Here is a 25719-nt window from a genome sequence, read left to right on the forward strand (position 1 = left end):
ATAAGAACTCACTCATCTGACTGCAGTCATCTCATTCCTTTCCAAAATCTCAGTGCAGTGTCTTGCATGGCCATTTACTTTAGTGTGTGTCCTTCTGCTAACTCCAGGCCAATAATAAAATACTTGAGGATATGCATGGGGGGATATTGTTTTCTTTAGATGCCAGATAGCTCTTAGTCTAGAGCACCCGGGGGATGTATAAATTACACACTGTGGCAGAATAAATGAATGACCCAATTCCATCTTGGTTCAGTATCCAAATGGGGAATAGTTGTTTCACACTGTGGGAAGGAAGTCTTTGTGCTGGAGAAATATTGCCAGTGGGTGCTCATGATTTAGCCTGGTGTAGACCTGAGTCACCACAGTCTACTTTGTGTGATCTATTACATGGGAATGCACAGGTCAGCTTTGTGGATGATGGCTTCATTTGTGCGTGAATTCTGTTTCAGAGACTTTTTGATCAAGAACTTGGACAGCTGGGGCATACTGGCATACTCCTTTAATCCTAGCACGTGGGAGGCAGAGGCAGGCAGATCTCTCTGAGTTTGCGGCCAGCATGGTTTATAGAGTGAGTTCCAGGACAGCCAAGGCTACACAGAAAGACCCTGTCTCAAAAAAGCAAAGAAAAGAAACAACCCCTAAAACCAGAAGATTAGGAAGCTCGGTTGGTAGAGTGCTTGCCCAGGATGCATGAAGCTCTGGGTTCAGTCTCAGCCTGCACAGTAGCACATGTCTGTAGTCCCAGCATTTAGGATGTAGAGGAAGGACGATGAGAAGTTCAAGGTGGTACTCTGCTACATAACAGACTTGAGCCAAATGTGAGGGACATGAGACTTTGTCTCAAATAAACAAATAAACAGAAATCAACAAAAGAGCACATTCATGGGTTTACATGTCCCCAGTAAATGATATACATCAAAGTGACAGAGCTAGAATTAGGACTTATACAGTCCTGCTCCAAAGCTCTAGATTTTAATTTTTGTTCTCTATAATATCCTCATAATTATGAACCAAAACAGAGCATCAGGCTGATATCATAGGTGGTACCATAGCACTCCTGTTAATGATTAAACACTCATTTTCTGGAATGTCAAAAACAACTCCTAGAGACAGAGTATGTATGGTCTCTAACGGAAGTCCTGGAACAATCCAGGTATCCTTAGTGACGTGCTTCTGGGAAGGGTAATAGGTGACTGTATTATGACCACCCAAAGCCGAGGAAAGAATATTCTTCCTAGTGGTGTTCTCTTACCCATGAGCCCAGTTGACCGTGTTCAATCAACACCCAAAACTAAATGGAAAATTCTACAGGTTATGACATGAATTGTATACTGCTGAGTAGAGTGATGAATTCTCACCTCATCCAATCTAAAGGTAAATTACCTCTTTGTTCAGTATCTCCATACTTTATACACAACCTTCTTGGCAATCAGTAGCCTTCTCATTAACCAATCAGTCTGTCACAATCTCAAAGCACGTGTTTGGGTAGTCCTTATTCTACTTAATGGTCCCAGAGCACAAAAACGATACTATGATACTGAAAATCTCGTTATGGCATCTTATAATTCTTCTACCTTATTGGTAGATATTCTTGCTAATATCTTACTAAATTTTGAAAATAAATTATACCATAGTAAAATAAAGAAAAACAAAAACACATAATAGGGTTTGGTAGTACCCATGGTTTCAGGTACCCACTGGGGGTCTTTGAATGTGCTCTAATAATTGTGCTGAAGACACAAGTCTGAGTTGGGATCACTGACATGTCCACATAGCCTAAAACCTCTACGGGGGAAAAACAATAAGCAACTTTAATAACTGGTGTGACTATTGTCTGAAAGAGTTTGAGGTTAATGCTAGGACAGTGCACTTAGGTATAGACATCTAATACAGTTAGTGATGCTGACTACATCTTGGGCAAGCACATGTAGGATAATGTAGGAGCTGTACATAAATACAAAAAGAGCAGGGGACAAAAGTGAGAGTTATTTTGTAACAATAGTTCTCAGAGCGAGACTCCGGTTACTGTGCTCTCTGTGGGTATGCCACAACTGGAATTCAAAACTGCATGGTTAGCAGAGGCTTGGGGTAGCAGGAAGGAACAACTCCAGGGTGGAAACAACTTCATGGTCTAGGAGCCAGGGTTGTCCCATGCTCTTATAAGCAGAATATAGGCATGTCTGCTTAGCTGGTTGGTTTTTCTGAGATTTTCAATGACAGGGACAAAACCTGGGATTGGTAAACTGGAGAAATTTAGAAAATCAACTGTGTGGAGTAGGATGATGTCGAGACAAGACCAAGCTACGTGGGGACAAAGCCACAGGGACATTTTGACTTGTGTGCTGTAAAAGTTATAAAAACACTTAAAGTTCTAGGGGGCGGGGTAGTTACCAGACAGAAGATAGTGATGGAAGTGTTACTTCTTGTGAAAATTGGGGAAGATTGGCAGCTGTTGACTGATATAATCATTTTTAAATGTTGAGGAGAAGGTGGGATTTCATGGTCCTTTTCTAGAGTAGATTTGACAGGAAGGAATTGGTTGCTGCTTTGGAGGGGGTATGCTAGTTAGTAAAGCTCGAAGAGGAACTGGGAAGCCAAAGCCTGGGCCCCCATCTCTGACCTTGTGATATCTCCATGATAGGACAGAACATCACCAGTTCTCACCGGTCCTTAAGCTAGCTAGTAGCGTGCTTAGGGAATGAGGAGAAAACAGTGTGAGCCAGGGTCTCTCCTCAGACGTTAGGAGGTTCTGAAACTGAGTGCAGGGGAGAAAGAAACATCAACAGCAGTCACTGAAACAGTGACGCCCACTCGATTCCAGGTTCCCAACCAATGAGAGACTCCCTTCACCCGGGAGGCCTAGCCATTACTTCTGAAATCCAGGTGGTAACTCTTGGACCACGTCCTCTGACTTCATGAGGTTTAGCCTACCTCAGTCCCAGGGGACACACGGGGTGGGACTGCTGCCTTGCTTTCTGAGGAGGCAGCTGCCAGTTAAGCATCAACCTTTTTGAGCTGGGAGGAGCAGTTTCTATAACTGCCCCACCCCAGAAACTCCATGCTGCTTCCTTAGGCCTCAGAGGCTTTGGCTGGTTCTCTCAGAGTCTGTGGTGACTTAGTGTGGTTCCCCCTAGTCTTCCTATAAAGGAGAGAAGGGACAGCTTTATTTCAAGTAACACCTACCAGTGAATCAATATCAACCAACTGTCCCACACCATCTGGCAGCACCCCTAGATATTTTTTGCAGCTGTTGAGGACACCCCAGCTCCCCTCAGTCCTGCTGGCCACTGTGCCCCAATCCCCTCATATCTTGAAGCTCAGAATCTGCAGAACTTGGTCCACGCAGCTGACCTCAGCAGTGAAATGCTGGCCCCTTGAGAAGACAGACTGTTGTGACTATGAGGCAGGCAGTGCCAGCAGACAAGATGTCATGGTGGCTTTACAACTTGTCACCAAGAGACAGAAGTTCAGTGGAAGAGAAAAGATTCACAGGCCTGATATAGGCCTGTGTGTCCTCACTACGAAACTGGGTCTGAGATCACTAAGTTGAATGAGAAAGGGGTTGTCACACTGAGAGCAGCCAACCTCTTGGCTCTCCGAAGTGACTCATGTAAAGGAACCCTATTGGTTTTCTTCTCTATGGTCTTTGCTTCCATGACGAGTCTGTGATTCCTTGAACTTAGTTGACTCAGCAAATATGTACAGAATGGCCACTCTGTTCTTACACAGCAGGACAGATCACTCTCATGTAGTTTAGACCTAGTGAGGGTAGACAGACGTAAACAAACTCGTAAGAATATAGCAGCGTGTGATGGGTGGCAAAATCCAGCGGGACTGTTGAAAGCCACTGCTAGGGCGGGCAGATTGGTGGATGGGACATCTGGGGACAGGCTAGGGCGGGCAGATTGGTGGATGGGACATCTGGGGACAGGCTAGGGCGGGCAGATTGGTGGATGGGACATCTGGGGACAGGCTAGGGTGGGCAGAATGGTGGATGGGACATCTGGGGACAGGCTAGGGCGGGCAGATTGGTGGATGGGACATCTGGGGACAGGCTCATTGAAGAAGTAACTGAAGAGTGAGCCAGTAGCTTGAATGGGAGGAGAAATGAGCCAGCCAGGTGGTGGCCAGGAGGAGGAGTCACCCAGGAAAAGCCCTGCCACTGGAAGGTGCTTAGTGGGTTTGAACACGCAGATGGTGAGGCCCTGTGTGTGTGTGTGTGGGGGGCGGTCAGCAATCGACACAGAGATGACTGGCAAGGCCCGATCGCCAGCCTGTCTGCTGGGAGGACAGCAAGTTCAAAATGCGCATACAGCCTTTTCTTCTCACTTTAAACATGAAGAAATAGAGTCTGGAGAGGTAGATGTTGCCATTATGTCCCCTGCCAGTGTTCACCGAAATCTTGCCAGCTACTAAAAGTAAGTTAACTGTCGAACGTCTTTAAATGTTTAAGCACTAGCTTTTAGAAGGTGCCACCCTCAGACTGTCTTTTCTACTTCCGTTCTGCCACTTGAAAACTACAGAGGCAAAATCAGTCTTGTAGATTTTTGTTTTCTCATGAGAATGGTGCTTTGAGCATTTGATTCTGGTTAAGTTTATTATTATTATTATTATTATTATTATTATTATTATTATTATTATTAAAGAAAACATTTCTTATCAGCATCTCAGTCCTGGAACCATAAACACCAAGAAGGCTTTTCACAGTCTGGGTCACAATTCTGCCTTCATGGCTTAAACATCAGGCTTGCATGGGACCTTGGAAATAGATACCCACAGATTGGCTTTGTGTATCTTCTCACTCTGTTCCAGGAAAGCAAGAGAGCACACACACACAGGTGTATGAGGTGAGGTGTTAAAGTAATCGGACATCACGGCACACTGGCCAGCATGCAGCTGGAGATACCGGACTGAGTGGATCTATATCCTATTTAGCTCTCCAGCTAGGAAACTGTTTGATCTTCTTGTAAAAATGTGGTGGCAATAATATCACCTTCCTAAGGAATTAAATTGATTTCTGCAAATGAATTTAAACCAATGCTTGTTATATAATAAACTCCATGGAAAGATTTTAAATATTTCCCAAAAGACCTATTAAAAACATGAGTTATCTTTTTTTTTGTCCACCCTAGTATAGACATTTAGACACCAGCTTTTCATTTTGTAGCACTGAATGGTTGGTTTGGCTATTTAAGTTACAGACTAAACACAAGCTCTTTATTCCGGATTAGGTCACATCCCCACTACAGGACATATGGTATGGCTTCTGCTATAGAAGGAGCCTGCATTCCACTGTGCACACACACATTCAGAATCAGAAATCTGCATTGAAAGTCATGTACACATAGGGTATTGTGTATACTCTTCTTGGTTTTTAAAACAGAAATGACTAATGGAGCAATAGCTGTCACATTCCTCTTTCCGTTGAAAGAAGGGCTTCATTGAAGAGGATTCACGGAAGGAGATGGATCTGGAAGAGCTGAGATCTTCAGGTGCAAAGGATTTGATGGAGCCAGACTCACAGCAAGAGACGCGCTGGTAAAATGGGGGCTTGAGATCATGGCCACGCCTCCGATCCTTGTTCAGGGTTTACTGCTCAGAACTCAACACCAGCAAGATGTAGTGGGAAGTGGGGCTTCATTCCCTGGCTTCTGGTTCTCCTAGACTTCATGCCACTCCCTTTAAGCTGTGCCGTAAGTCCGTTGATTGACTGGATGACCCTGACAGGCTTTCTGTTATCTTTATTTTCCTGTGCTCTGCCTCTTGAAGGAGAATTCTTGTGGCCAGCAGATTCCAAACAGACAGTGTGGCCACATAAGTCAGACAGTGCTCATCATCCACAAGGATTCTTCTGTGCCAATTTCCCCTGGACAGGTAGAAAGAATTCATGTTTACACGGTGCATGAAGGGAAGTTGAGCCTGGGCGTACCGCTCAGCCACCCTGAGGGATGAGGGATGAGGGGGCCAGGTTGGGCAGAAGTTCTGTCATCTTCTAAGGTAGTAAAGCCTGAGAGAAGGGAAAGCGAACACAGTGGACCTTCCTGACCTGGGCCTGGCTATACTGCCTGGCTCACATTACCTTGGTCAGCCCTTACATCTGACCATCCTGACCTGGGCCTGGCTATACTGCCTGGCTCACATTACCTTGGTCAGCCCTTACATCTGAGCTCATCTGACTATATGGAAGGGTAGGATCTGGGTTTGGCTGTGTGTCCCAGAGGAAAGGAAACATACTTAGTTTGCAATCAGCTCAGAGGATCTATAGACAAGGGTACTCTTCTGCTGATGAAAATGCTGATGCCACCATGGACTAGGCTGATGGTAAGAGCTGCCAAGCTGAGACTCTGTAAACACTCAGACCCAGGAAGTTGAAGAACAAAAATGTCTTATTTAGGGGGAGCACAGTGTGTGCCGAAAACAATGCTAGTCTACCTCGCCGGTCTGTTACAGAAAGTGAGTACCACTTAGGACTCTAACTGCTGGTCAGCCTTGGCCCTCCAAATCACAGAACACTCCCACTGTAGCGTGCACTCCAGAAATACAGCTTCCAACTCCCCAGCCTTTTAGTTTAGTTTTTTACTTCTCTCTGCTCTTTCCCACTTGGCTGCTTCCTGAAGACCAGGGGGTGAGGGGAGGGTTATTGCACGGTTCACTGCAAACACCTGCCTCTCACTTTTACCTCAGTGTTTGATTCAGATGTTTTCACTTCCTCCCCTCCTTCCATTTGGCCCTTTGGTCTCTGTCCCTCGATCTGACTTTCATCATCCAATTAGAAATAACACCATCTTCTTGCTACCATTTCTCTGGGAACCATAGGGAGTAAACCCTAAGCCTCTTGCATTCCCCACAGGGCCAGCAGCGCTTCAAAGGAGTGTGTTGGCGGCACCACCCCACGGTTGGACTTCCTTTCTGTTTGAACAGCTTCCATTGCTCACTGCCGATCAGTAACTCAATGATTCATTAAACACACAAACAATGAGCGAATCTGTTCCATTAGCGAGGCCACCTGTTGATCTCAGACATTCTCAGCTGAGCCCGGTGGGCACGAACAACAGAATGCCTGCATCACTCGAGTGCCCCGTCCGCATCTGATAGCATGTTGGAGCAGGAAAGCAGAGTCCAGGCTTTGTGACAGCTTTCAGGCTTTTCCTTTCATCTGGAGGCAGGGCTGAGACGCAAGACCTAGCGCAGAGAGCATGCTCAGGATCTCTGCAACTGAAAAACTCAAGGAGCTTGGCTGATGATGCCTTCTTAGTCTGACAGACAGGGGGTGGGGGATAGGAATATTCTGCACCCCTTTCTTGCTGTTGCAAAGGCAAGAGAATTAAGTTGTAAATGCATGAACACAGACACACACGTATACACACCTAAGCACACATTGTGGCAGTGGGTGGGGGTGTTACAGATGAGCAAAAGTGTAAAAGAAACCCTGTCAATTGCAATGTTGTCTTCTCTGTCCTTGAAATAGTGGCATCTCTTTGCTGTGTGGCCTCTAGTTCCTACATCTGCTACAGGTCTTCAAGCGTGGGTTTCCGGATGTTTGCATGGTTTCTGTACATTGGGGTTGCTAAAAGCCATTTAAGCTGGCTGAGGTAAGATTCTGAAGGTTGGTATCATGGCCAACAAAAGTAAATATTTTTAAGATAGCGCTTTCTTTCTGTTCTCTTACATGTCATGCCTCTTACTATTAGCATCAAGAGAGCCTTTCCAGACTTTCTGGACCCTGAAAGCTGTACTATACCAGGGATAACTAGTCATACAATCTTTCCCAAGCGAGTATTAAATTGTCTTTGTAGGGTGGATTTATCATAGTGCTTGAATGCCCACCAGGGTTTTACTACAGACTTCATCATTATCAAGCTTAAATTTCCCTAGAGTAAGAGACTATAACAAATATTGGATGATGGGTCTTTGAGGTAACTCAGTGATTAAAGGAAGTTGCCATCAAGCCCGAGGACCTGAGTTCAATTCTTGGGACACCCATGCTGGAAGAGGAGCAGGAACTCCTGGGGTTCACACACGTTGCTGTCTGACCTCCACACACACCTCATGGCAACACACAAATGAATGATACAAGAAATAACTGCAACTGATGATGTAGATCAGTTATAATTATATGATGGATGTATTTCACAGAGCAGTAAAAGGGCATGTTAGAAGAAAACAATATTTCAAGGAAAATCCCAGTTCCTGTTAATCTCCTAAAATGCATTTTAAGAATCCTGAGTTCTTGGTTCCTTGACAGAGAGTTAACTGTTCCTAAGGTTGGGGTTGGCTTTCCTCTCTGTGGTACCAGGCATGACAGAATGCCAAGTGGAACCAGTGTGTGCCTCTTTCAAGAGTACCGCTTTGCTCGGAGGCTGGGCTTTGAGGTTCATACATTCAGAATGGGCAGGGTAAACAGATGGAGGCAGGCCGACCTTCTTAGTTGGACATTCTGGGCAGGTGTGGGCAAATTTGCCCTCATCCAGTGCACAAAAGCCCACAGGCATTTTCAAAGGGATTTCCGCGAAGCTGGTCCTTTGACAACTACCGCTACGATTCAATCGCCAGATGCAGGAGGGCTGTTCAGTATTCCAGTTGTGCCAATCAAAGGCATCCTGTGTCTTTCAGCATATCAAAAGATGAATGGCACAAGAAATGACTTTTTTAAGACAGAGAAAGAAATAACCACATAAACGAACAAGGAATAAAAGGCTAGTGGCTACCTTTCCATTCATGTGATATGCTGGCACTAGCCACGAAACTGTTCAACGTGGAGCTCATGTTAGGATCTGCAGGGTCCAGTGTGGTAATCATTAGCCACATGTGGCCACTACACAGTGGCAATGTGGCTAGTGTGGCTGTGACTAGAAAATGCATTTTAGTTAAGTTTATTGAAATGCAAACAGGTTTTTATATTTAGTGGTCTTCACTGCAATATCCCTAGTACCTATTTGGATACCTACTTTCTTTTTATGTTATGTGTACTTGTGCACGTGTGTGTGTCTGTGTGTGTGTGTGTGTGTGTGTGTGTGTGTGTAGCCTAGAGGTAGACATGGGGATCCTCCTTTATTGAACTAACCACTCTCTTCTCTTGGTTCTCATTGTGCTTCAGCGCGAAGTTCAAAACAAGGGTGTCTTAGGGCAGACCCGTAGGTCTGTGGGCAAATGTTCAGAAGGAAATTTCAAGGGAGACCAGGAAAGCAGTGTGTAGGGACAGAGTGAAGGACAAGGGAGAAGCCAAGGAAGCCTGTGGTCATGGGCAAGGTGACACGGGAAGTTCATGGGCAAGGTGACACGGGAAGTTCTTTGTGCTCACTCTGCAGGCAAACTTATGAACTCAGAAAATCAAGTATCACAGTTGTCTCAGAATGAAAGAGTTGGGCACCCACTCACCATCAACAGTCTTTGGATAAGTGTCCCGAGAGTCTGAAGGAGACACTGGTCTTACCATTTCCAAGGACAATTAAGACTCCTGGAAAGGATTCAGACGTGTAGCAATGGCAGCAAGGATTGCTGATGGGGTGGGGCAGGAGTCACTGAATTTGTAGAAAGGACCCTGGCCATAACTCATGCATTAGCATTTGATAGTATTTAAGATGGTGAAAGTATTAGACTTGAGTCTACCTGGACCAACCTTTTCCTAAAAGTGGCTTTAGAATAGTTTTCCTCTGTGAAATGTAGAAAATATTTTTTAACTCAGATTGTAGGTAAACGTTAAATGGGATGCTGGATAAGAAGTAATTAGCACAGTATTAGATATCTAGTAAAAATTCAAAACATGTAGCTATTGCTTCATCACGTCATGTGATTATGTTCCATAACTTCTTCTCCATTAGCCTGCCCTGAGGTTCTCCAGGGCAGCAACATGCTCCATTTATCACTCCCCACCTTTTTAATTTAAATTAGAAACAAGCTTGTTTTACATGTCAATCCCAGTTCCCTCTCCCTCCCCTCCTCCCCTGCCCCCATGATCCCCTATCCTATCCTCTTTCTGCTCCCCAGGGAGGATAAGGCCTTCCAAGGGGATCTTCAAAGTCTGTCATATCATTTGGAGCAGGGCCTAGACCCTCCCCCGTGTGTCTAGGCTGAGAGAGTATCCCTCTATGTGGAGTGGGCTCCCAAAGTCCATTCCTGTACTAGAGATAAATACTGATCCACTACCAGAGGCCCCACAGATTAACCAGACCTCCAAACTGACACCCATGTTCGGGGGGGTCTGGAACAGTCCTATGCTGGTTTCCCAGCTATCAGTCTGGGGTCCATGAGCTTCCCCTTGTTCAGGTCAGCTGTTTCTGTGGGTTTCTCATCCTGGTCTTGATCCTTTTGCTCATCACTCCTCCCTCTCTACAACAGGGTTCTGGGAGTTTAGTTCAGTGTTTAGCTGTGGGTATTTGCTTCTGCTTCCATCAGCTAATGGATGAAGGCTCTAGGATGGCATATAAGGTAGTCATCAATCTCATTATCGGAGAAGGACATTTAAGGTAGCCTCTCTAATCTATTGCTTAGATTATTAGTTAGGGTCAACCTTGTAGATCTCTGGACATTTCCCTAGTGCCAGATTTCTCTTTAAACCTGTAATGGCTCTCTCTATTATAGTATCTCTTTTCTTGCTCTCCTCTATTCTTCCTCTGACTCGATCTTCCTGCTCTCTCATGTCCTCCTCTCCCTTCCTCTTCTCTACTTCTCTTTCTTCTAACTCCCTCTCCCCTCCCCCCCATGATCCCAATTAGCTCAGGAGATCTTGTCCCTTTCCCCTTCTATGGGGGACCATGTATATCTGTCTCTCTTAAGGTCCTCCTTGTTTCCTAGCTTCTCTGGCGGTGTGGATTGTAGGCTGGTACTTCATTGTCCTATGTCTAAAATCCATATATTAGTGAGTACATACCATGTTTGTCTTTTTGTGACTGGATTACCTCACTCAGGATGGTTTCTCCTAGGTCCACATTTGCCTGCAAATTTCAAGATTCCATTGTTTTTTTTTTCACTGAGTAGTACTCCATTGTGCAACTGTACCATATTTTCTCTATCCACTCTTCAGTTGAGGGGCTTCTAGGTTGCTTCCAGGTTCTGACTATTACAAATAATAATCTTATGAACATGGTTGAACAGATGTCCTTGTATGAATGTGCATCTTTTGGATATATGCCTAAGAGTGGCATTGCTAGATCTTGAGGTAGACTCATTCCCATTTTCCTGAGGAATCTCCATACTGATTTTCAAAGTGGTTGTACGAGTTGGCACTCTCACCAGCAGTGGAGGAATGTTCCCCTTTCACCACATCCTCCCCAGCATAAACTGTCATTGGTGTTTTTGATTTTAGCCATTCTAATAGGAGTAAGATGGTATTTCAGAGTTGTTTTGATTTGCATTTCCCTGATGGCTAAGGATGTTGAGCACTTTCTTATGTGTCTCTCAGTCATTTTAGACTTCTCTATTGAGACTTATCTATTTAGTTCTGTACACCACTTTTTAATTGGATTATTTGGAGTTTTGTGACTGCTTCTTGAGTTCTTTGTATAATTTTAGAAATCAGCCCTCTGTCAGATGTGGGGTTGGTGAATATCTTTTCCCAGTCTGTGGGTTGCCAGTTTGTTTTGCTGACTGTGTCCTTTGCCTTACAAAAGCTTTTCAGTTTCAGGAGGTCCCATTTATTAATTGTCGATCTCAGTGTCTGTGCTACTGGTGTTATGTTCAGGAAGTGCTCTCCTGTACCTATTCATTCGAGGGTACCACCTACCTTCTTTTCTAAGAGGTTCAGCATGGCTGAATTTATGTTGAGGTCTTTAATCCATTTGGACTTAAGTTTTGGGCATGGCTATAGATATGGATCTATCTGCAGTCTTCTACATGCCAGCATCCAGTTATACCAGCACTGTTTGTTGAAGATGCTTTCTTTTTTCCATTATATATTTTTAGCTTCTTTGTCAAAAATCAGGTGTTCATAGTGTGTGGGTTAATATCAGGGTGTTCGATTAGATTCCATTGTTCTACTTGACTATTTTTGTGCCAATACCAAGCATTTTCTGAACTATAGCTCTCTAATAGAGCTTGAAATAAAGGATGGTGATGCCTCCTGAAGTTCCTTTATTGTACAGGGTTGTTTTGGCTATCCTGGGTCTTTTGTTTTTCCATATAAAGTTGAGAATTTTTCTTTCAAGGTCTGTGAAGAATTGTCCTGGTATTTTGATGGGGATTGCATTGAATCTGTAGATTGCTTTTGGCAAGATTGCCATTTAACTACGTTGATTCTACTGTCTAAAAGAATGGAGATCTTTCCATTTTCTGGTATCTTCTTTAATTTCTTTCTTTAAAGCCTCAAAGTTCTTGCTATACAGGTGTTTCACTTGTTTGGTTAGTGTTACCCCAAGGTATCTTATGTTGTTTGTGACAATTGTAAACGGTGATGTTTCTCTGATTTCTTTCCCAGCCTTTTTTATCCTCTGTATATAGTAGGGCTACTGATTTTTTCTTAGTTTATCTTGTATCCTGCCACTTCGCTAAAGGTGTTTATCAGCTGTAGGAGTTCCCTGGTAAAGTTTTTCGAGTCACTTATATAAACTATCATATCATCTGCAAATTGTGAAAGGAAAGTTTGGCTTCTTCTTTTCCAATTTGTATCACCCCCCCCCCCCTTGGTCTCTTTTTGTTGTCATATTGCTCTAGCTAGAACTTCAATACAATATTGAAGAGGTATGGAGAGAGGGGACAGCCTTGTCTTGTTCGTGATTTTAGGGGAATCGTGTTGAGTTTCTCTCCATTTAGTTTGATGTTGGCTGTTGGTTTACTGTATATTACTTTTATTATGTTTAGGTAGTTTCCTGTTATCCCTGATTTCTCCAAGACCTTTATCATGAAGGGGTGTTGGATTTTGTCAAAGGCTTTTTCAGCATCTAGTGAGATGATCATGTGATTTTTGTTTCTCAGCTTGTTTATATGGTAGATTACATTGATGGATTTTCATATGTTGAACTATCCCTGCATCCCTGGGATGAAGCCTACTTGATCATGGTGGATGTTTTTTCTGATGTGTTCTTGGATTCAATTTGCCTGTAATTTATTTTTGTATAAATGTTCATGAGGGATATTGGTCTGAAGTTCTCTTTCTTAGTTGTGTCTTTGTGTGGCTTGGGTATCAAGGTTATTGAACCCTCGTAAAAAGAGTTTCGCAATGACTCTCCTGCTTCTATTGCATGGGATACTTTAAGAGAATTGGTACTAGCTGTTCTTTGAATTGCTGGTAGAATTCTGCACTGAGGCCATCTGGCCCTGGAATTTTTTTTTTTTTTTGGTTGGGAGACTTTTGATGACTGCTTCTATTTCCTTAGGGGTTATAGGTTTATTTAAATTGTTTATCTGTTCTTGATTTAATTTTGGTAAGTGATATCTATCCAGAAAATAGTCCATTTCCTTTAGATTTTCAAATTTTGAGTAGTACAGATTTTCAAAGTGTGACCTGATGATTCTCTGGATTTCCTCAGTGTTCGTTGTTATATCCCCCTTTTCATTTCTGATTTTGTTAATTTGCATGTTCACTCTCTGCCATTTGGTAAGTTTGGGTAAAGGTGTGTCTATCTTGCTGATTTTCTCACAGAACCAATTCTTCCTTACATTGATTTTTTGTTTTGTTTTCCTAGTTTCTACTTTATTGATTTCAGATCTCAATTAGATTATTTCCTGGAATCTACTCCTCTGGGGTGAGTTTGCTTCTTTTTGTTCTAGAACTTTCAATTGTGCTGTTAATTCTCTAGTGTGTCTAATCTCCAGTTTCTTCATGTGGGCACTTAGTGCTATGAACTTTCCTCTTAGCACTGCTTTCAAAGTGTCCCATAAGTTTGGGTATGATGTGTCTTTATTACTATCGAATTCTAGGAAGTCTTTAATTTCTTTCTTTATTTCTTCCTTGACCCAGGAATTCAATTGTACATTATCCAATTTCCATGAGTTTGTATGTTTTTTGCAATTTGTGTTGTTGTTGAATTCTAACTTTAAAGCATGGTGGTCTGATAGGATATATGGAGTTATTCCATTTTTTTTGTACCTGTTGAGGTTTGCCATGCTGACTAGTATGTGGTCAATTTTTGAGAAGGTTCCATGTGGCACTGAGAAGACGGTATATTCTTTTGTGTTTGGATGGAATGTTCTATAGATGTCTGTTAAACCCAATTGTTTAATAACTTCTAATAGTTCTTATGTTTCTTTGTTAAGTTTCTGTTTGGTATTCCTGTTTAGTGGTGAGAGTGAGGTGTTGATGCCTTTGTTTTCGGGGTATAGATGTTCAGAGTTGAGACTTCATCTTGGTGGATTTCTCCTGTGATGAGTATGAAATGGCCTCCTTCTTCTCTTTTGATTGCTTTTTGTTTAAAGTCTAATTTGTTACATATTGGGATTGCTATCCCTGCTTGTTTCTTGGGTCCATTTGATTGGAAAATCTTTTCCCAACCCTTAACTCTGAGGTAACATCTGTTCCTGAAGCTGAAGTGTGTTTCTTGTATGCAGCTGAAGGATGGATTCTGTCTTTGAATCCATCCTGTTAGCCTGTGTTTTTTTATGGGCAAGTTAAGACCATTAATATTGAGGGATATTAATGACCATTGATTGCTCATTCTTTTTTGTTTTGGAGTTGGTAGTGGTGGTGGAATTGTGTGTAGATTTCCACCCCTTTTTTCTTTTGGCTGTTTGTAAAGTGGGATTATCTATTGCCTGTGTTTCTCTGGTTGTAGTTAACTTTCTTGGGTTGGAGTTTTCCTTCCAGAACTTTCTGTAGGCCTGGATTAGTGGATATGTATTGTTTAAATCTGGTTTTGTTATGAAATATCTTGTTTTCTCCATCTATACTGATTGAAAGTTTTGCTGGGTATGGTAGTCTGGGCTCACATCTGTGGTCTCGTAGTGTTGGTAGAATATCTATCCAGGACCTTCTGGCTTTCAGAGTTTCCATGGAGAAGTCAGATGTAATTCTGATAGGTTTGCTTTTACATGTTACTTGACTTTTTCCTTAGCTGCTCTTAATATTCTTTCTTTATTCTGTATGTTTGGGATCTTGATTATTATGCAGTGAGGGAACTTTTTTGTGGTCCACTCTATTTGGTGTTCTGTAAGCGTCTTGTGCTTTTATTAGCATGTATTTCTTTAGGTTGGGAAAGTTTTCTTCTATGATTTTGTTGAATATACTTTCTGCCCCTTTGAGGTGGGTTTCTTCACTTTTTTATAGAAGTGCTATTCTTAGGTTTGGTCTTTTCATGGTGTCCCATATTTCCTGGATATTTTGTGTTAGGGATTTGTTGGACTTAAGATTTTCTTTGGTTGATGAATCTATTTCTCCTAATGTATCTTCAATGCCTGACATTCTCTCTTCCTATTCTTTTGGTTATGCTTGCATCTGTAGTACCTAACCTTTAACCCAGCTTTTCTATTTCCAGCATTCCTTCAGATTGTGGTTTTTTTAATTGTCTCTATTTCAGCTTTCAACCCTTGCACAGTTTGAATTGTTCTTGCAATTTTTGCTTTGTCTTTTCCTCAATTTCTTTCTTGAATTTTTTGGTTTGCTTTTTCTTCCATTTCTAAAGGGATTTTCTCATATCTTCTTTGAGGGCCTCTATCATTTTTATGAAGTTGTTTTTAATGTCATTCATTCTCTTCTGCTTCACATGAGTTGGGATGTTCAGGTCTTGTTGGAGTAGAGTCTGTAGACTGTGGCGGTGTCATATTGGTTTTTCTGTTGCTAAGTGTGTTTTTATATTGTCTCCTTCCCATACCTTCTTCAAGTGGGTGTAGAAGGAGTCTCTTCCTCTCCTGGTGGGTACAGAACCAAGGTTCCCTTCTGGTGGGTGTGGGCAGGTCCAATACTCTGGTGGCTCTCCCCTTTTCATTGATGGAGGCAGTCCTTGTACTGAGGCCGTGACAGTCTCAGCATAGGCTGGAGCCTGTCAGGATGGGATCTGCAGTGTGCAGTCCCCAGGCCTCAGGAGCCTCCAAGCAGGGCACTGGAAGGCATGCCAGAAACAGGCCCAGGCTTACCTAGTCTCGTGGGTGGAGAAAGGGACTAGGAAGCTGTCAGTCTCTGTGAGGGTTGGATCCGGCCAGAATGGCATCTGCATTGTGCAGTTCCCAGGCCTCACCTGGTTCCGTGCAGGGCACTGGAAGGCGGGTCTGAAACAGGCCCATGCTTACCTTGCCTCTCCTGTGAGCAGAGAAAGGAACTGGGACTCTAGCAGTCTCTGGGTAGGCCGCCTTGTATCTTTAAATTGAATAATGCCTAAGTCAGAGTCTCACACTGTTTAAGTCAGTCAACATTGTTCAGTTCCTCCCTCCAGTCAATCTTACACTTTGAACTTACTCTTTTCTCTCTCATCTCTGATAATGTGTTGCCCTGAAATGCTCTCTGTTTGTATCTATTTTGTCTATGGGGTCCTAAAGTAAGCTCTCTCTCTCTCTCTCTCTCTCTCTCTCTCTCTCTCTCTCTCTCTCTCTGTCTCTCTCCCCATCTCTCTCTTTTCCTTCTTTTCTCCTTTGAGACAAGAGCTTACATAACTCAAGCTGGCCTAGGTAGCTGAGGATGACCTTGAACTTCTGACTCAACTATATCTACCTCCTATGTGCTTTCTTTTGGTTTATTTATAAAATCTGCATGACTTGGTACATGACATCTTATAAATAATTATTTGTTAACTGATATTTATTGGGTAACAGTCTAGAATATTTCAAGCATAAGTCTATTATGAATCCTAAAGTTTATTTTCTTTTCTTCATTATTTGCTTGTAGACAACAATGTCATTTTGAATGTATGGTTCCGTATAGGAAAACCTTAATCATTTCAGGCTTTTCGAGCAGAACGGAATCTGATAGAAATAATTGGTGCAATGGGATGAAGGATTTTAAAGTGGTCCTCTAAGGAAACTTGTCTATAAATTCAGAATCTCCAAGGCTGAAACATCACTGCTTTGCTTATGGGATGGTGTGTGATAGTTTAAGATGGGAACTGTGTGAATTGGCCTGATCTAACTACAGGAGACACAGCAGTAAAGGACTCTCTGGACGGTGGCAGAGAAGCAAGTTGGGGTCGCAATGTGGAAGGAATATGGCATGACCCTGCTGCTCCCTGTGATGTGGTGAGAAGATTCAGAGCTTTGTCTTAGATTTGAAGCTAGAGGAAGCCACCTGTGCAGAAGCTAGGAGAGGGCTCTGGTTGGTAGCCAGCAAAGAAATCAGAACCTGGGTTCTAATGCTATGAGGGAATAAATTCCAGAAACAACAGGAATAAGCTACAAATCAATTCTTGCCAGTGCCTCCAGACAAGAACTGGCCTTGGCTGACTTCTAGATTTTTAGCCTTGTGAGACCTTGAGTACAGAATCGAGACAAGTTCTCCGTATAAGATAATTAATGGGAATATTTTTAAAGATACTGGGGCTGTGGTAATTGCTACCCTGCAAAAGAAAAGGATATAATTTCTTAGCACCTTGTGGAAAAGTCTGGAATCAAAGATAAAGTAAACTTCTCCTAGCTTTCAGGCAGCCTAGCACAGGTCAGAAAGCTGTCCGGCGATGACAATGGACTCAAGGCCCTGCTGCTGGGCATGGCCATTGAAATGGTCTTCACGGTTCCAAGCTGCCTTTCTGTCTGCTTTCCCACAGGAGCGATGTACATTTTACAGACCCGAAGCTGGAGATCTGCTTGGACTAAGCATGTTGCCTAAAGTCTCACTTAACAATATGTGATAAAACAAAGATCTTAGGACCTGGCTTCCCTGCTTTTCCAACTACCATTTTCAGGCTCTGAGGTTGATTGCTAGACTTCTTGGGATACTCTTGACTCACAGTGGGCCATGCAGTCTCAAATGAGGAGGCAATGAATAAAACAACAGAAACCAAACAAACACACAACAACAACAACCGGAAGCAAAAGCATTTTGTTCGGACTTGAAATCTTATTACAGATGGTTATGAGCCACCCTGTGGTTGCTGGGAATTGAACTCAGGTCCTTTGGAAGCACAGGCAGTGCTCTTAACCTCTGAGCCATTTCTCTAGCCCTTGTACTTGAAATCTTAGAGATTCATCCTCTCCTCTCTTCTCATCCAAGCTAGCCGAGCCCTTGGCCCCTTTCAATCAGCGTTTTTCAGGGCTTGCCACATGTGCTCTAATTTCTGGGTGTATTTTGACGAAGGGTTCTATGTTCTTTCACCGGGTGAACACAGAGCAATGGAGGAGGCAAGTCTCTGAGTTCAAGGCCTTCCCCTTCCGCCGCCTCCCCAGATGGAACAGCTGACAAGAAAGAAGTGGCAGCATGTGGGGATACCAGACCTTGAACAGAAACCCACTTCCCCTTTGGCCTGGGAGCAGACAGCTGTGAGATAATGTTTACTGAAAACAATTCAGTGCTATAAAGCTCTTGATAGGGCTCAGATAAGGGCTTGCTCACTGAAGCACCATGACTTTGACACCCCCTACGGCTAGATGCTTCTTCCTGTTCCCCTGCTGTGTCTCCCCGATTCTGGGGCTGAAGATTAAACCACCAGCCAGGAGGGTGAGAAGTCTGAGAGAGTTGTTGGAGAATTGTATGTAGATGGATGGCAGAAGTCCTTAAAAAGGGAAGTGTTTTTTCTTGGGGAGTGCTTCTAAGCCAACTTGGGAAGCATAAAGTTTTCTTAAAGCAACCGACCGGTCTCTGTGTCATCTATCCCGACCACCTCGCTACATTCTCGGATGCAGGCTGCACAGCAGGTGCAACAGCAGCAGGAGGTATCTAATAAAGGGAGGCGCAGCATTTCTCCCAGCTATCCCCCGGCATACCAATCCTCTTACAAACAGATTGGCCCACAGGCCTGAGCACGAACGAGCACAGTCCCTGGACAGCAAACCTGCTACTACTCCCTTTAAATACTCAACTCCAGGAGGAAGTATTAGCATCGAGTTTGAGTCAGGTAGGGGACCAGGATCTCAAATATTGAGAGGGGCAAGAAAACCTAGAGGAGGTGATCAGGATAACATTAAAGCAGAGGCATTCTGGAATCTTCTAGAACTGCAGACCAGAAGCCTGGAGGCAGGTCTTTGCAGGGCTGTGATTCACTGGGCCGGAACTGATTGACTGCCTGGTTCCCTTCTCCTCTCTGGATGGCTGACTCTTCCTTCCCTGGAATCTGCCTTAGTGGTGAGGAATTTATTCCTACGTTTCTTGGGGCCGGGGAAAAAATGTTCAACATTTGTGAAATACAGGCTTACCGTTTGGCTGAGCTGAAAAATGGAAGCGGGGCCTGCGCCCCCGAGTTGAGAGGTGAGCAACTCAACCAGTTAGCAAGCTCAGGGCCAGCCAGGCCCGGGTCATCCACGCGGTGGGTCTCCTAGGAACACAGTCGGGTGGGTGAGCGATACGGAAACGGATTCTGCCCTTCTGACCCTTTAACAATCTACTTAAATACACTTTAAACTGAAAAGGCCAACTTAAGCAAAAAGGAAGGGGTAAAGCAGATCTGCGTGACCACCTCCTTTAGCAGGCGTGTGTGAGTCTGGTTTCCCCATAGTCTGATCATCTTGGGTTGCATCCCGACACTGAGCCAGGGGTGACCCAAGTGTGACTTGCCTTTTTGAGGGAAAGACCGTTTGTCATTTCCTGTCATCACGGGTTCCATATGAAGACCCACAGGGGTTCTGGTGGGAATCTGGCTTGCTTCAACAAGAGCCCAGCTGTCAGGAAGCTGGGGCTGCCCCCCAGAATCCTGAGTTCTTCTGCCACCCTGGTGCGCCTCTGTGGCAGCACCCTGTCTCTCAGAGTCGCTTCAGGTGGAGCGCAAGTCCATTCAGAAGATCTTCCTGAGATGCACAGAAAGGCGTGAATGGAAGTGCTGAATGAATCAGGGCGTTGAAGGCGCTCGCCTTTAATCCCAGCACTCCGGAGGCAGAGGCAGGCGGATCTCTGAGCTCGAGGCCAGCCTGGTCTACAGAGAGAGTGCCAGGACAGCCAGTGCTACGCAGAGAAAGTGTGTCTTGAAACTCCAAAAGCAGGGGAAGAAAAAGGGCTGACTGAGAGATGGCCACTGAGATTCAGTGGGACACGCTATGGGTGGGTAGTGCTCGCTCTGATGTTCACTGGGAGAGCAGACTGGTACAGCTTGTCCCGGGCTGTGAGGGAAGCACCAATGTGGGGAGAAGGATGCCACAGGGGCCAAAAACACGGGGGTGTGCAACCCAACCTGGTAGGAAGGCTTCCTGGAGGAAAGGGCAATCAGGTATAGGGGTGGCTATAACTTGCTATAGTCTCCAAGAGAAAAATCAAAGTCATGACTCAAGCTACGAGCAGCTGTCTACACCAAGGGGACACTTGTCGGGCGGGTCCCTCTATTAGGTTCACTACGGCCAGGGACAATACTGCGGCCATGCTGGTGGATTCTACTGCCCTGCTTCGATGGCCTTTGTCTCTCCAAGTCAGTCGCGGGGCCAGGGCTCCTCCTGTCCCTTTCCCGTCTCTCTTGTGCTGCAGCTGTGTGCCTGGTGATAGAGGGATGTAGAACAGTAGATTGGAATCCCCAGGAGTGCAGGTGGGAGATAAGTCTCTCACTCCTCCTCCGGAGTGGTGGTGTCTGCCTCACCCCATCTCAGCCCTCAGGGCACCAGGACAAAACAGATGCTGAGATCATCCTGTCAAAGGTCAAACTGGGGGGTTCAAGAAATATCCACTAAAGATCTCCAAGAAGCCAGAAAAAAAATTCATGTTTACTTTTAACTAGGGAGGATTTGAACCTGTCTCGGGGTTGGACGATTCTGGATATTAATTCATTGTGACATCAGCTCCTTCTTTTGACATTTGAAAAACAGGCAAGAAACAGAACATGAATTCATGTTCAAAAGTGATACTCCAAGATTCTGGGAAAGAATGCAGTTCTGAGTTTGTCTTGTTTATTCTAGTAGTCTCTGGTCATCTGTGTAACACGATGTTTCACCCATTGGATGCTCTAAGCCAGTTTCTAGCATGAGGTTCCCACTTTGTTGTAATCGTCCATGAAAGAAAAGAATGTGGGAATGGCGGCTTTGCCCAAGGATTTTGGTGGCACTAGTAGCTGGCTGCTATCTCCTAGTCTTTCTTACAGCCACCAGAAAATGTGATTTTCTTAGAATTCTAGAATTTTGGAACCAAAAACAAAATTTCAGCCTTCTTTACCAGTAACTACCACAACACTGAACTCTTTGCTCCAATCAGTTCACTCCCATGACTATCAAAGAAATGCCTCTTAAATGTCCATTTAAAGGATGTCCATTCTAGTACCTAAACTAAGATGAAACATTGAGCTCATAAAAACATTCAACAGTGTGGACTTCATCAGACACATTAATTTAAGGGAGTGTTATGCAGTCCTAAAATAATTATGAATGAATGCACATATGAAGTTTGCAAGTGTGTAAATGTTTGAATCTCATCATGAGCCAATGCTCTGGCTAATAAAGGAATATTCAAACCGTAAGTCCCTACAGAAATCAGTGTTGGCAAATTTGTGGATAATGTCACTTGAAAAGTTTGTTCCATTGTTCTAAGTACCGACTGATATAAAATTATTGCAGATGTTCAGAAGAAGGCCCTGCCTCAGAGGGAGATTTGCGGTGCTTTTCAGGGCACCAGAGGCCTTTGTTCAGTTTTGACTCCTGTCACTTGCAGGACCACTACCACGTGCTGGAAACACAGCAGCAGCGAAGCCAGAAGAAATGTAATCCTCGACAATTCCAATCAGGCGTATGTCTTACGTCAATGTTTTCTGTAATGGATATTTGAACTGAAATGGTCACTTTTCCAACAGTGTCCCTAATTCCTCTCTTGCCAATCTCATTTTCCCTCACCCTCATGAACCCTGCAGAGGGAGATTTAGTCACAGAGTCAGTAAGCTACCATGAGGCCATACAGCTCACTTGCAGTGAAGCTGATGCTAGTCTCTCGTTCTACCTCATCCCCACGTCACTCCCACAACCCCTCCATCCCTTGTAGTTAGAATTGTTGGCCCAGTAGCAGAGGGACATGTGGTTCTCATTTAGAACCACAGTTAATGCGCCTGTGCAGGAGGTGAGACTGCTCTGCGTGTGCTTCTTAAGCCATGTCACATGTAGGAGCCGCTCAAGGGTCCTGTCCAGATGCGGGTTTCTCATCCTGTAGGTGGGAGAAAGGCATGGGACTCTGCTTTGCTCACAGAGTCAGATTGGAGTTAGAAGAGTCTCAGTGATTTACACTGAAGATGCTAAAACTGTCTTGCTTATGAAATCTGAGTTTTCCTTCATTAAAGGGGGTTGCGTTTTTTTCCCTCCCAGTTCAGGATTCACCTCAGACCTTGGTCCACGAGCAATGAAAGACAGAGGAATGTTACGGATCTACACCGTGCAAAGGGAACAGCTTGCAGATGTGTGCTGTGCTTAGCTGACTACTGAGCACCTGCTCTTACCCACCAGGATTTAGCATCCTCATGTGGCTTCCAGCATCACCAGGTGGTCAGAGGCCAGATGAAGAATCAGCACCAAACCTGGCTGGTAGCCTAAGTATCCCAGGCTAATGGTACATTATATCATTTGTTTGAGTTTTTATTTCCTCACCTATGAGTGTGGGTAATTGTAATACCAATCTTAATGGATGGTTGTGGAGATTAAATGAGATCAAATGCACAGATTGATCACTGAAATCAGCATTTGACTTGGAGCTAGTGTTTTAACAAAGGTAGGCATTGTGTCTAATTGGGTCTCAATCTCATTTCTGAACTTCTGGCTTAGTAGAGTTCATAGCTTTGTGACTGAAGCAGATGGGAAATGTAATAATTATATTTATTTTAAATTTAATATTTAATGGAGCATACTCTAAATAGAAATTAGCTAAATATATAAATATACAATATGAAGCATACACATCTATGAATATATGTATCTATTAGTCTTCCCTGTGACAGAGTCCTGAGGTGAATGCTTTACAGGGAAAATAAATAATTTTGTCATAGTTTCAGAAGTTCCAGTTCATGCTTGCTGGCTCTATAACTCTGTTTGGGATTGTGGCAACACACTAAGTCCTGAGCTGAGGAAGTGGCTGGGGTGGCTGCTTCTCTAATGGTCTTTTGTCAGGATCCACTTGACTCCACCACCTCTCCGTAGTTTGGTCTAATAGCTGAGGGCAAACTTTAACACTTGGGGACTTTGGGGACATTACAGATCCCAACCATGACAATGCACACCTACACAAACCTATAAATATATTCAAATAATACTTAATGTGATTAATATATTTACCTAATAACTACAAATGCACTGGAAATGTATATTGAAGACATTATATATCTATATACAAACATATACATATACATATAAGTAAAAACACATGTAACATACATGCTACATAAACAATTTACATGTCAATAGTAGATTAAAATATTTAAGCATGTGGATTATTTTTACAGATATTATTTATCAATCTACAGAATATGTGAATATTTGTGTGTAGATACATGAATGGAACCAGGCTAACACGCTTGTTTTAATCAACACTGTGGGACACTTGTAGATGGTATAACTCGTTTTCTGAGACAGCAGGAAAAAATCATGAGCTGAGTTTTGAAGTATAAAGTAGGGCTAGGGGAAAAGCATCAGGGATGAGGGTTTGGAATTCTGGACGACAGGCAGTAAGTTGCTATGGAGTGCTGGGCTATAAAAATGCCTCAGTCATGGCTGTGGTGATGACTGAAGGGTGGTTTAAGGCCAGTCAAAGATGAAATTCTCTGTGTGCTATAGCTGGTAACTCTGGAGAGTGGCTAAGCTCATTGGAAGCCCCTTTGTCTGCACTGGAACTCCGTCAGGACTTAAACTGTGCTTACACATCATCAAGCCTGGCGAGGGTCTCTGAAGAGGCTCGGAAAATGCAGTCTGTGGGCAAGCAGTGCCTGGGGAGCAGCCGGCATGTTCCCGTCCTGGGACTGGTGGGTGCGAAAAGGGAGAATCCCGTGAGGGCCTGGCACACAGGATATACGGAAGCGAAATACCAGAAATGAAAAGGAAGGCAGAGGCGTATCTTACTTGTGTTCCTGCTGCTGCTCAGTCCTTTAGCCTGACCCTCGTAAACTCTGCAGGTCCCTAAGAACTGAAGGTGCGGTGTTCTGGTGAATGAGGGGCTCTTCTTTTCTTGTCTTCATCACAGCTTTATCACTGCCTAGCACACGAAGCCGGAGCCGAAGAAGGAGCATTCTGCAATTAGAATCTGATGAACCCCGCCATGCCACTTTCACAGGGAACCATGCCAGGGGCACGTGTACATGTTCATCTCATGTACAGATCTGCATGTATTTATTGCCCTCTGTCGTATAAATGGCCTCTTAAATTCTTGGTCCTTAACACATGTTGAAAAATAAAATGCTTGCATTCTATGGTTCTTTGCATCCGAGGATCACAATCTTTCAAACAGTAATTAAGCCCCACAGCACATTGTGAGGTGTGTAAATATTAGTATGCTGTTTTCTGTGTGGAGATGATTAACAAGGATATTGAGCAATTTGCCCATAACAAGGTGAGTTTGCAGATATGGGAGTTGCATTTCTCCCTTCTGAGACAAGCACAATAATTGCTAAACCAAGATAAAAGCATTTATTCATTCCTTTAAGATGAGTGTGCACAATTGAATCATAGCTTTTCACTCCCATCTTGTTTAAGAATCTAGATATCATCCAAAATGTAAAAAAAAGTGATAATCTACTTTTCAAAAATGGAGAAGAGAACTTCATATTTACTCCCATGATTTTATCCTCACCATCTGGTTCATATTTACTCCTGTGAATTTATCCTCACATCTAGAGAACCCCAGAATGCAGAATTCTGTTACACATCCAATTTATTGCTGCACCATAATCTTTACAAAGGTATGGGATTATGATTATTTACTCTCTGTGTTCTAAGCCTATCCTGTTCTTAGATTTATGTCATATAGGATGTTCCTAACCCAGTGCTTTACTGCCTTAAATGCAAATAATTTCTTAAAATATGCTAGAATATAGGATTCCCAAATATTCTCCTTGGTCAGCCAACTCTACTTAAGTGAGCACTCTGCGACCCACACTTTGTCTACAGCCTGCAATAATTCACAGTTTCCTCCTTGACTATGAAAGGGTACCATTCCCATTTGTCAGAAGAGAAACCTGAGGATTGAGTAGGCAGACAGTTGCTCAATAGGGACCGTGGGACTGGGAAGTTCGAGAGCCTGGAATCATCCCCAAGACTGTTGGGCTGTCACACCCTAAGCACAAACCCCAGCTCCACAGAGTTCCTTATGGGGACAGCAGAGGCTTAATGTGTCTTTTTCTGTGCTTTACTTCCATTACGGTGAATTCAAAACTCTGACCATCCATTTTGCCTGATGAAGATTTGCTAGGTGACTGTGGCTATGGGCCTGAAGGCAAATTATAGATGTGCTAAAAAAAAGATGAGAGCTGAGTACCAGTTCTGTTCACAAAGGGGTTAAGTGTCCTACTGCTCACTGGCAACCTCCGTCTCCCCACCACACCTGGAATCTCTCCTGAGATGAGCAGCTCTTGGGGGAGCAAGACTCCCTTTGGTTGCTCGACAGACTTTCTGTCTCATACTGCCTTTGCTCATCCTCTCTTTGATTTCCTTGTAACAATCTGGTGATCTCTGAAGGTCCATTCCCTTGATTGTCATGACATTCCAGCTCTATTAGTATCCCCTCCTTGGAAGGGGGTCTTTCCTGAGGGTTGTTTGTTTTGCTGAAGAACTGGT

The 25719-nt window shown here is 43.7% G+C and overlaps 1 long non-coding RNA gene across 2 annotated transcripts; it reads left to right on the forward strand.

The window, feature by feature from the left end:
• Positions 1 to 1264: 1264 nt before the first annotated feature.
• On the forward strand, positions 1265 to 24356 carry LOC110339249. Of its 2 annotated transcripts, none has more exons than XR_005873241.1 (4): positions 1265 to 1374; positions 5384 to 5538; positions 22270 to 22510; positions 24131 to 24356. It is a non-coding gene; the product is annotated as an uncharacterized LOC110339249 (long non-coding RNA). The 2 variants fall into 2 exon arrangements; XR_005873242.1 differs by having other exon boundaries at positions 5432 to 5538.
• The last annotated feature ends 1363 nt before the right edge of the window (positions 24357 to 25719 follow it).

The sequence above is a fragment of the Mesocricetus auratus genome, unplaced genomic scaffold (genome assembly GCF_017639785.1).
Source record: "Mesocricetus auratus isolate SY011 unplaced genomic scaffold, BCM_Maur_2.0 Super-Scaffold_100048, whole genome shotgun sequence".
In the NCBI taxonomy this organism is placed as follows: domain Eukaryota; kingdom Metazoa; phylum Chordata; class Mammalia; order Rodentia; family Cricetidae; genus Mesocricetus; species Mesocricetus auratus.